General features: G+C 36.2%; 2 pseudogenes; both read right to left on the reverse strand.

Annotated features, from left to right (window-relative positions):
- Positions 1–6,196: 6,196 nt before the first annotated feature.
- LOC141566976 (uncharacterized) lies at positions 6,197–6,873 on the reverse strand (annotated as a pseudogene).
- A 56-nt stretch (positions 6,874–6,929) lies between these two features.
- Positions 6,930–7,685, reverse strand: LOC109447569 (uncharacterized; annotated as a pseudogene).
- Between the last annotated feature and the right edge of the window lie 528 nt (positions 7,686–8,213).

An 8,213-nucleotide genomic window follows, 5' to 3' on the forward strand; every position in this document is an offset into this window, starting at 1 on the left:
AAGGCAGTTGATCCTCAGTAGGAGCAAATGCTCACAGCAATCATAAAATTTGAAAACATTATTGTCTCTACTCAGACATGCTTTTTCATATGAAAACAAAGATTCTGAATGCTATAGATAGCTGCAGGAATTTAAGCTTTTTTTTTTTTTAAATAAACCTAATCAGTAACCATAGCTATGAAGATATATAAGGAGTATCATTAAGGAGAATCCTTTATGAACATTTCATTTTTAATTCATTTGCTATGAAATAAAGGCTTATAATAGCAATCAGCCAAAAAAATAAATACAAGTCAAAGTTGTATTGTATACAACACCATTATAAAAACATTTTTTTTTTATATATTTGAATAGTTTTGGGTCCTTCTATTTAAATTAAATTTAAAAATTGGATAAGCTATTTTCAAAAACTTAATATAAAATTTGGTTGAACCTCAGAAATTCTATATAAGTGAACTTTGGCTCAAAACAAACATGCATGTTCATTTTGTACATAACAAAATACTTTTCTATTGTTGAGATAATGCCAATATCACTTCAAAGTAACAATGTTAAGATATGTGTTTTAGGATAGTGATTTAAAAGGTTGTTTGTTGCTATGCAACAAAAATGTAAAGGATGTCCAGTTCCTGTGAATTAATCTTTTTTTCCTACTATTCTATTTGTATACTATTTGTATACAAATAAGTCAGTTACCCCCCTTTGTCTCTCAGTTTATAAAATAAAAATGGTTAGCCATGATAATTAGAAATCTTTTGCGGGAACTCGACAGGAGTCCTCAAAATGTAGTTACATCGACTTTTCAGGTGTGTCACAGAGGGTATTTACCAGAGATATTGATAGTTTTGTATGGTGAATCTAATTTTATTTTTGGATGATTATAACTGTCAAATGTCTCATTTGAAAATCTTATGGAAAGCCTTTATGATTTAAATATAGAAATAGTTACTGCCATGAAAAATTTAAATGCTGTTTTAATATTATTATTATTAATAATAATTATTATTGGATCTATATTGCCTTCATGGAAAAAACTTTATGAGGGTAAACCATAACAAAATCAAGAAAGTTGGTGACTGATTGAAAACTAACAGGGCAACTGAGAAGATACTGATAGAAACTAGGAACTAGAACAACCATTGTATGCAAATCACTATACATCTAAAATGATATTTATAGGTAACCTCAGACAAATGAAATAGTTATCTTTTCATATTAGTAAATATGATTACTATATTTTTCTTTTCTGTGTGGATTTTAGTGACAAATTTTGATCATGGTAGCTTTAACCTGTGAAAAAAACAGTAAGACAAAATTTGAAATGAGAAGAAAAAAAAGTCATCCAGAAGAAACTGATCCTCTTAGAACTGGCAAGCTCAAATCCAATGATCATTTTAGGGATCATTTACCAGACCAAAAAATTTAAAAAATTCTGTCCAATAGTTCACTTTACTGTAAACAGGACTTAGAATGCACACTTTAATTGCACATGTAGGTCTCAACTTGCTCATCTAGATTCTTCTTAATTTTTTATAGATGCAATTATTTTTCTACATATCCTAATGTTCAGATCTATGAAATGACCCTTCAGTTATATTTTTTCTTATATTACATATCATGTAAAGATTTATTATGTCTAAATGAACTTTATGTTTGAATCAAGCATCAACTTGCAGAAAACCAGCATCTTAATTTTTTCTGTTGAGAATGTACTACTAGCTCCACAATTTAGTATCACTTCTTTCCTTGAACAGCTTTGTTATGCAAAGGTACAGATACCTGCTTCACAGGCTAGGAAAAAAAAAAATACTAACTTCTAAAAAACTAAACTATCGTTTCTCTATTATAGATGTCCTGGGTAAATACTGCATTGTTCTTCAATTTTTTACATATTTCATTAACATAGACTTCCCAATCTCATGAATACACAGTTTAAATAGTCCCAATATGTCACTGAATAATGTGGCACGATAAGGGTATTATACTGTTACAGGCAACATTGCGCCCATCTCAAATTTATATGTTGAAGTCTTAATCCCTAGTATCTCAGAATGTGATTATTTAGAGATAGGGTCTTTAAAGATATGACTAGAGTAAAATGATTGGGCTCTACGGTGATATGGGTGGGCCCTAACACAATATAACTGGTGTCCTTACAAGAAGAGTGAATTTGGACACAAGCATGCACATACATGGAGGAAAGACTATATAAAAAACAAAAGGGTAAGATGGTCATCTACAAGCCAAGGAGAGAAGCCTCAGAATGAATCAATCCTAATGACTTCTTGATCTTGGACCTCTAGCTTCCAGAACTGTGAGAAAATAAATTTATGTTGCTTAAGTCACCAGTTTGTGGTATTTGCTATGATAACCCTAGCAAACTAATACATATATTCAATTATCTTAAGTAAAATAAGGTAACTAAAAACTGCTTATCATACAAAGTTCACCATGGGAAACAAAATAATTAGTGGTAGAATCCTTGAAGGACAATAAAGACAAAGGGTGATGTCACTTTCTAACAGTGTTTAGCTATGCTAATCTTTATTAAAATATCTGTTGTCATTGTTATCTTTAATTCTTTATCTATGCTATGTGAGTTACATTTGAAAAACAATTTTAAGCATTGTCAAACACTATAGTGGAAAAATATTTACCTTCCCCAAAATTAGTGTTTTTAGATAGTCATTCTACTCTTAAATTAATAATTATTATAGCAGATATTCATATTCATTATACTTGTGTGTGTGTGTGTGTGTACATACATATGTACCATTTTCAATTTAATCATCTTTTAAATTTACCATTTTTGATTTAGGCAAGATCCTGTTATGGTAAAATATGTGCAATCTGCTGAGTCATTCTTTTACCAAAGGTTGGTTTTCTTTAAAGGTTGTACAGTAAATGGCCATATTTGCAGATTTTGAAAAATAGCTACAGATACAGAAATAATGAAAGTGAAAACCAAAAGTCTAAAGTTCTCATCTTGTGTTACAATAGCTAGATACGTTTTATTAGGCCAATTATTCCATAGTTTAATTCTGTCTCTTTATTTGTAAACATGAAATGAAAGGTATGTTTTATTTCTCTCCAGTTCTAAATCCTATTACCTATAGTCTATGTCAGGGGTCAGTTGAGGACCTGATTGGTGTTTGGGTCCATGCAGTCTCTGTTGTAGTAAAAATAGGCTATAGATAATACATGAAGCAATTTATGTGGCTGTATTTCAGTAAACTATATGTATAAAAATAAGATGTTTGGGCCAGAGTCAGTCTATAAACTGATTCCTGCTCAATGAGATTTACATATCATAATTTACAACTTCCTCAGATCTAAACATACACAGGCACGTGTATGCACACACACCAACACACGTACACATATATACTACAGGGAAATAAAGCCCATGAGTTATGTCTCATTGACAATGTAAATATGCAGAATAGAAAATTGTGCAAAGATGTACAAAGTGTGCCAAAAAAATGTATACACATTTTAAGAAAGGAAAAAAATTGTATTAAAATTATGCTGCTGGTAACCACTTTGAGCACCTCTTGTAATTTCAGAAGTCAAACGTGGCATGTATTCATCTGTTGTTATCAGTATATATTGAGTATTACAATTTTAATACAGTCTTTTCCTTGCTTAAAATGTGCATACATTTTTTTGGCACCCTCTGTATATTTAAGCAAGTTGTAACACAGTAAGTTCAAAATAGTAATAACTGTAAGTAGCCACAAGTATTACCTAGTCATAGCTAGTCACGTTATTATAAATTAAAATAATAAGATCATGCTTTTAATAATATCAGTTTAGTAAATGCTAAAATTTGTGATTACTATTACTTCCTTAGCATTGTAGGGAAAACAAAATTCTCATATATTGCTTTTGAAAGAGTGAATTATAATAGTCTTTTTGAAAAGAAATGCAGTAATTAGTAATTTTTAAAATACATATTAACATCAATGCCAATCACTCAAGAAAAAACTTATAATTAATAGCCATATAATTTTCAAATAAACTGAATTCATAGTTAAAAACCTTTCATTAAAGAAAATATCGTACTCAGATGTGGTATGTTTATGAGGGTATTGGTCTGTAATTTCATTTCTGATAATAACATTCTCTTATTTTGTTATTCAAATAATGCCGGTGTTGAGAGCATTTGAGATCTTGTTCCCTGGCATTTATCATCAGTTGGCTCAAATAAATTCTTATAAAATTAAAAAAAAAATGCTGATATCTTAAAATCAGGAAGTATGTTTTCCTCTCCTATTTTCTGGAAAAGGTTGTATAGTATAGCTGTTATATATTGACTACTTATATAAATAAACAATAAAGACTGTGGCATTAAAATATTCATTCATAATTTTTTTCATTGTTGTGTTCATTTTGTTTGTTAGTCAAATTTCTTTGGACCACACAGTCCTTGTTAAAGCCCCTTTCCTCCAGTTTCTTGCCCAGGACTTTACCAATCCTGCCCAGGCTCCCTCCTGGCTTTTCCCCCATGGGCTCTGCCACGAAGTCTCAGTGCTTTGGGGCGGTTGTCCCCTTGATCAGAATTAATTGGCAGCTCCAGCTTCTGTAATGGCTACTTCTGGCTCCCAGCTGCCAGTTTCTGGTGCTAAAGAAAGATGAAAACCTCTTCTGGGAATGGCTTAATGACACATGTGGCACCAACGCCTAGCAGTCCTGGAACTGTTTTGTGTGCCTTGGAGAGTGGTGTCACGCCTTCCTGTGATGCTCTCTGGGGAGCCCCAATACCTAATCCCAGCCCTGAATCTCCAGAGTTTGCTGCTGAGTGGGGGTTCTCCCCTGCCCTCTACAAAGGATTGATGTCTACCCAACCTCTGACATTCTCTAGGATTTTCAGGGAGTTCTCTCCCTTCACCATTTCAACATTTTTGGAATTCTTCCTCTTGCATGAATCTCCTTTCTCTTTCCCTTGCCAATTTCATGTCAATAATTACCAGCTTTTCTGAGTGGATTCCTGGCCACGTCCCTTACCACCACCCTCATCTCTGGTCTGTTTTATGCCATTTGGCTTCTCTTTTGGCTGAACAGTTACTGTCCTAAACAAAGTTTTTCAAATGAATAAAGTAAGTGGCCTTCAAATTTTATTTTTCCCCTTTTGCCAAACAATGATCAAATTTCTGGGCAAGCTTACAAACCATGAAAGGGTCAGCAGCATCTTGACTTAAATGGGCATTAGAACCATATTCAAATCCTTTTTAAAGAAAATAAACTCTTGGCAAAAATATTTCACTCTAAATGGATTTGTCAGCTGTCAATGAAGGAACACCACTAATATACTGTGAGGACTTTTTGCAACGTAAATCCGTGGTGTACGAGTACAAATCAAATAAAATTTACATCATACCAAACATTTCTATCGGTGGGGAATCAGTCAGCTTTCCATGTTGATCTTAGTGACTTTTCTCACAGGTGTTTTTCTAAGTCATCAAAGTTATCCTTAGCTTCACTGTCAGTCTCCCCTTATGCTTGTGCTTCTGCCTCTAGTCCTTCCAGTGCTGGTGTGGCTATAGGACCAGCAGTGGCTGCAGTGGCTACAGTAACGGCCACAGGAGCAGCCACAGTCTTTACCTCCTTGTCCTTTCTTGTGCTACTAGGTGACCTACTGGACAGGGATAGAAGCTGCTGTGATCTGGGGATCCTGAGACATTTCTGGAGGATGAGGCTGTCTTTACAGACATGGGAGCTGCTGAGGCTGCCTTGTTTTGTCTTTTGAGTTCCGGGGCCCTGGCCCTAGGACTTGGAGATGCTAACTGCCTTCTCTGTGGCTTGTAGCTGCTGCTACTCCTCTTAGGATTGGAGGTAGGGGAGGACGGTTAGCGGGGAAGAAGGAATGAGGGGTACTTAAGGTGGTCTGAGGAGCTCCAGGGGGTGGTGAGGACAAATGCCATTTGTTTGGATGTGCTGATGGGCCTCTTGGGTAAATCGGCTCAAAGACGAAGACTCTTTCTTAAACATTGATGATTATGAAGGCAAGTGTCTTTTGGTGACTGTGAAGCTTCTTTGAGAGGTGGAGAATGGGAGCCCCTGTGTTTCTGTGGTACAGATGGTGATCCCTTCGCCTATCGGTAGGAGCAGGATTGAGGGGCGGTCTTTGAGGTGGAGAAGGAGACTATCTTCTCTGTGTTCCAGAAGAGTGTCTCTTGGGGACAGTGCCAGTGTGTCAGTGGAGAAGGGGGGATGAGAGACGAGGAAGAAAAACAGGTGGTCCTCTAAGGGGCTGTGAGGGCAACTGCTTATCTATTTCCAGTGAGGAAAGTGTCTTTCTGGCATCCCGGGAAGGGGACTGTGTCCACAGCCTGCCTATTTCATTACAATTTACACAGACCTCAGGATTCGCAAGTTGTTGGGGAGAGAAGCAAGAGTCAGATAAAGACTGCTGGTTTTCTTAGCTGTATTGGCCTCTCTGATGTACTGAATCTGCTGCTCGCATTTTACCACTTTCTCTTTTTCCAGTTTACATAACTCTAGCTTTCTGGGTTTGGGTGCTAGTGAAGGCAACTGTCTTTTCTCAGGGCCTTTAGGTTTTGTCATTTTACCTGAAGTTCTCTCTGGAGAGACAGAAACACTTCTTTTTCTTGTATGCTTGGACTGGACTAGACACTGCTGAGGAATGGCAAGTAGTTGGTGAGGGATTTGCTGGAGGTGATTGTCAGTACTTCCTAGGGCGACTTGCTGAAGGAGGTAACCTGGTAGTTTCTGCAGGAGAGCTGCATGTTCACCAGATGGTGACCTGGAAGGAGGTGAGGATGCTGAGCTACTTCCAGACAAGGATGCTGATGAGCACTGTTTTTGTCTCACTGGAGATCTACTCCTGTTATGCCTTGGTGGAGGACACATATGTCTTTGGTGGAGTTGTCCCTTGAGGAATGGCCACCCTCTTCGGCTCGGCTACCTCATGCATGGCCATGATCTTGACCAGGATCTATGGTGCTGGGTGGGCAGATTATGATAATAGAGGTAGAAGTCATTTGGAACGTGACTGAGCTAGTCTTCTTGTTCTTTTCTTTTTTGGAACGTTTTTTCCCCTTTTTTTCCTGCAGAGAAGGTGCTCTGGACTCTGATACAGGTTCAGGTTTGACAACTTTCAGGATCTCAGTTGTAGAGGTAACCTCTCACACTGAAGTTTCTTTTACTTTCACTGCAGGTTTTGGAGGTCTGCAGTCTTCTTCATTTCAGAAAGTAGAGGATTGCCCAGCTCTTAATTTGGTGAAGAGCAAATGGACAGTGACTGTCCTGCCTCTCTCTCTCGCTCTCTCTCCTGATGGGAATTCTTCTTCTAGGATAAGGTGATCTAGATAAGCATCCTCTTAGACTTATAGACTGCTCAGTTTTTCTGCTCTGCTTTTTTTCCCCCTCTTATTCTTATCTTTGTCTTCATTTTGCTTTTTTATAGATGCCAAATTTCTTATGGAATCAATCTCTGTTTTATTTATTCTTTCTTGAATTCTAGGAAAACAAAATGAAATCAGCCATGTTTTCTTTTGCATGTAACAGTAGAGGCCCAAGTTCATACATTTTCTAGCTTTTTTTTTTCTTTCCTTTCCATTCAAAAAGCCAGTCAGGTTGATTTTAATTATTTTGGAGTATGGGGTCTTCACTTGTAGCTAATTAAATATAAACTCAATTACAATATCATTTTAAAACCCAAGGATTTATTCATTTTTCTTTCCAAGTTTACTCTGCTCAGTTTCTCCTGAGGCCTCTCCCCTTGGAGTTAGTGAGCCACCTTTTTGATGTGACCCCACATGGCCTTTTTCTCTGGGTAACAACACTTCTGATATCTCTTCCTCTTCTTAGAAAGACACCAGTCCTATTGGTTTGGAACTCCACCCTTATGATCTCATTTAACCTAATTAACTCCATAAAAGCCCTATTCCAAATACAGGCATATAGGGGGTTAGGCTTCAACCTATTGATTTTGGGGGAGCAGAGGGTACAATTCAGTCTATACATAGGGGAAATCAAAGTAGAATATAAATACTTACAAATGAACTTTATATTTCAAATTAATAACTACACTGAAGAAGGTTGGGATGAACAAACTAACTTACATAACTTTGAAAAGTAGTATTTTGGCAGGATAATAAAAACTATGGACAAAAGGAAGTGTATACACATAATATTCACTATAAATTATATTTAGTAATTTTTTCTCAGAGACGTATGGGTTACAATTC

This window comes from Rhinolophus sinicus, linkage group LG01 (assembly GCF_036562045.2).
Source record: "Rhinolophus sinicus isolate RSC01 linkage group LG01, ASM3656204v1, whole genome shotgun sequence".
Taxonomy (NCBI): Eukaryota; Metazoa; Chordata; class Mammalia; order Chiroptera; family Rhinolophidae; genus Rhinolophus; species Rhinolophus sinicus.